At 49.6% G+C, this 4,170-nt stretch overlaps 1 pseudogene; it reads left to right on the forward strand.

The window, feature by feature from the left end:
- Nucleotides 1-297: 297 nt before the first annotated feature.
- On the forward strand, nt 298-3,763 carry LOC103642358 (proteinaceous RNase P 2-like; annotated as a pseudogene).
- Nucleotides 3,764-4,170: the final 407 nt, after the last annotated feature.

Genomic DNA, 4,170 nt, shown 5'->3' on the forward strand with positions numbered 1-4,170 from the left:
CTTATGTTTGCACTCAGTGCTACAATATTTATGTTCACACTCAATCTCTACTAACTATTAAGACACTAATGTAGACTGCCCCCGCCTCCCTACACTCGCCCGCGTGCGGCGCGCCAGCCGTGATCTGCCCGCCCGCGTGCTGCAATCCCCGCCGCGAACGCCGCAATCCCCACCCCCTCCGCAATCCGCTGCCCGTCGCTGTCCCCGCCCGCCCACCCGCCATGTTCAAAGGGCCCCAACGCCGACCTCTCGCGAACCCTAACCAACTGCACCCGTCGTGGGGACGCGGCCGCCGCCATGGCCGCCCACTCCGACACCGTGGCCACGCTGGCAGCCGACGACGCCGCGGACGTCGACGCCACCGACACCGACACCGACGGTGACGTGTCGGAGCCCGGCCTGAACGGCCCGCGCATCTACCCCTCCTATCGTTGTGGTTCCTGAAACTGAACGAGGGCTGCCTCAACACGTGCGGCCCGGCCTCGTTCTTGTCCGCGTCGTCCGCTTCGGCCGCGTCGGAGGTTTCGAACCGGAGGACGAAGACGGCGGCAACCGCGTCCGGGCAGAAGAGTCAGCCGTGGAGGTCCAGCCTCTCGCTGTCGTGGAACTTCCACCGGAGCCCGAGCTTGCCGCGCTCCTGGATGTCAGCTCCAGAGCCGGGGATGCGGACAAGGTGTATGAGTATATGCATAAGCTGAGGCAAGCTGTCAGCGAGGAGACTGCCGGAGTTGTGGAAACCTGGTTCAGGAGCGACGAGGCGGCAACTGCCTGCAAGCCTCAATGGGATGCCGCTCAGGTGAAGGACGCCATTGTGGCGAACGGTGGTGGATCCGATTTCAGGTGCCCTCCCTCTCCTGATAGAGATTCCATGGTGTTTCCTCTCCTGTCATCCTATTTGTTTGTCATCCTGTTTGTTTGTCTAGACTTGGACTGGTGTTGAATATATAGATTATAGAGTGGAAATGATTCGTCGCCCCTGTATCTCAGCGACCCTCCCAGGTGGAGCATCAGCGGCGGCGAGAAGGCTGGAGCAAAATTCACCACCGCATTGGCAAAGAGCTATCGCGATGGGAATATGGGATTGGGAAGAAGAAACCCTGGTCGGCCGTCCGGTCGTTGCATACCTCTGACGGCGTTGAGGAGGACCTTATTGGAGAGATCCTGGGCGAGCGAGAGGACAGAAACTGCGCGTCAGCTGAGCAGAGCTCGCGCGGCGTGTGCGTGTCCTCTGGATGATCACACGGACAAACAACGGGCGGCCGTGACATGGCGCCACTACTCACCAGGTTGAGCAGGCCGGCGCGGACCCAGAGGCAGGTGCCATAGTCACACTTGTCCGACGACCACCAGTCTAATGTCGCGCACACGAAGTTCTCCCCAGTCCCTGCGATGGCGCGTCGCCCATCCACGGCGGCCACTGCCGCCGCAGCGCCCCGCTACAGCAACGCGGCCAGGAGCCAGAGGCCGCCACAAGGAGCCGACCCAGCTGCGTCCCCGCTGCCGCCATGCCAACTTGAGGCAGGCAATGCGCCAATGCCTCCAGAGAGCAGAGCGGATCAGTGTGGCGGCTGTTGTAGTCCCTGGGGGCTGGGGCTGGGAGTGGAGAGCACGCGGGAGGAGGAGGCTGTTGCCAACTTGCCATCCATCCGCACCTCGGCTAAATAGTAAATGCATGGAGGCAAGGCAAGCGGCATAGGCCAGCCAGAGTGGAGCGGGGATTGGAGATTCGGAGCCTGCCTGACAGCGCGGGGGTGCAGAACACCTCCACCGTGTGTTGTGACTGTGACCATTCCGAGCTCAGTGGCTCCTGTCCTGTCCATGCACGGTGCGTGACGCGGTAAGCTCGGCGGCCGGCCTGGGTGACGAATTCGGTTTTGTTAGTTAGCAGTTAGCGCGCGGGCGGTGATCGGCGATACAACCCAGGTTTAGACTGCATCAGCGCGACTGGGTGAGTCAAGCCAGGCAAGGCAAGAGCACTGCTGTCAGAACTGACGGTGAGGACATGCGGGAAGAGTAATATCTACTTTGGACGGTGCAGCAGGTGAGAGTTGGGGCTGATGATCAGTGTGGGGGATGTAGATACCGTCTTGCTTGCATTGACATGGAGGAGACACAAAGGTTTGCTGATTTCGTTGCTGGTTTGGCCCTCAAGAGGGACACAAAAACAAATTTCATCCGATTTCAGGTGCCCTCCCTCTCCTGATAGAGATCCATGGTGTTTCCTCTCCTGTCATCCTGTTTGTTTGTCATCCTGTTTGTTTGTCTAGACTTGGACTGGTGTTGAATATATAGATTATAGAGTGGAAATGATTCGTCACCCCTGTATCTTAGTGACTTAGTGTCCCTTGTGGTTGTAGATTATGAAAGAAATATGCTATGATCAATTTAAAGATAACGCTGTGGGATGATGTGACCTGTGATTACTTCCCTCTCCCATTGTTGTGACATGTGATTACTTACCTCTCAACTTTCTATGGCCCGCACGTGCTGAGGTTGGCATTCTGGTTATCTCACTGCCAACTGAAGTTGATTATTCATTTGCTAAATCACAGAGAAACAATATTATGGGGGGGAAATAGACGGGAAGATGGTGCATTCTGCCATATTTTACACTAACTACTAATGGTGATCTGATGTGTGCTTTAAGTATGTAAACATGATTGGTGCTCGATGAGCCTATGTACATCAGAGGAATTAAGCCGAGGAATTGAGCCACATATTTGAGGCATCCTTGTGCACCTAGAAATCGCTTCCTGTTTTGCCCATCCTTCAGATAAAACGGGGTTCTAACTGCTTGTTCATGTAGCTGATCCTAGATCCTAATAACTAGACTAAGCTGTCACTTATAACTTGTGTTATAGCTAATGCATTGTAGTCGTATGCCAATAGATCTTGCTTATTGATGTAACTTTGTTTCTTTGGTTCTTCCTATATTAGAAACAATACCCATTTGTGAACATAATCTCACATGCTGGTTATGACTGTTATAGGAGTGGTTGGAAGCAAATAAAGACTACCAAGCTATAGTCGATGGTGCGAATATTGCACTATATCAACAAAATTTTGCGGAGGGCTGTTTCAGTTTGACCCAGGTCTGCGCACCACTTTGCCCTGAATTTCAACATGTTGACATCGAGAATTAAGAAGTGCATGCTAATTATTGTTCAACTTTGCATGCTTAATATAGAGCAGCTGGATGGCGTTATAACAGAGCTTCGGGATAGATATCATGGAAAATGGCCACTTGTCATACTACACAATAAACGAATTTCCAAGCTTATGGAAAATTCATCTAATAGGCATTTGATTGAGACCTGGAGAACAAATGGGGCTTTGTATACTTCACCAAGTGGGTCAAATGATGACTGGTAATGCTAAGTTTCTAGCCTTCAGTATCTCTGAACTTGCTGTTTATGCTCAATTCTCAAAGACAACGGAAAGACATTGTGGTTGCGGCCACCTTTTCTTGTAAACCGGGAGGTGTTTCTTGTTTATGTTGTAATTCTGCAGAGATCACAGACATCTATTATCACATAGTTTGTTGATTATTCACTTTTCTTCATTGTTATGTTTCCTCCTGGATGTTTCTAATTATATGAGATGCAAACATCCAGGTATTGGCTATATGCAGCGATCAAACTAAATTGTTTGCTTGTGACTAATGATGAAATGAGAGATCACATATTCGAGTTTCTAGGGCCGTTTTTTTTTTCAAAAGTGGAAGCAACGCCATCGGGTGAGCTCTGCAAAACCGATCATATAGTGCTATTTCTCTGTGCATTGTTAATTGGTTATTACAAAGGAAGCCTGGTTCTAGAAGCTTAGAATACTTAAAGTGAATTTTTTATTCCAAATGCTACATACATATGTTTTTTAGTCAACACAACTCCATCTCATTTTGTATTTTTCTTAGTGTTCAATACTATTTGGATTCTATTAAGTCAGAAATAGCAAAGATAACATAGAAATGTGGACTTCCAAATGCAGAAGCAGTTGGAAAAATTGTACATCTTATGCAACTTGATCGAACTGTTATATTTTAGATCTTTTGTTTAGCATTTTTTAATACACATGTATTTCTCTATCATATAAAACTCTATATTGACTTTTTAAAATAATTTATGTGAATTTGATAATGTCTGTCACACGGATTCTGTATACCATAGTGAA

Source organism: Zea mays, chromosome 10, assembly GCF_902167145.1.
Source record: "Zea mays cultivar B73 chromosome 10, Zm-B73-REFERENCE-NAM-5.0, whole genome shotgun sequence".
NCBI classification, from domain to species: domain Eukaryota; kingdom Viridiplantae; phylum Streptophyta; class Magnoliopsida; order Poales; family Poaceae; genus Zea; species Zea mays.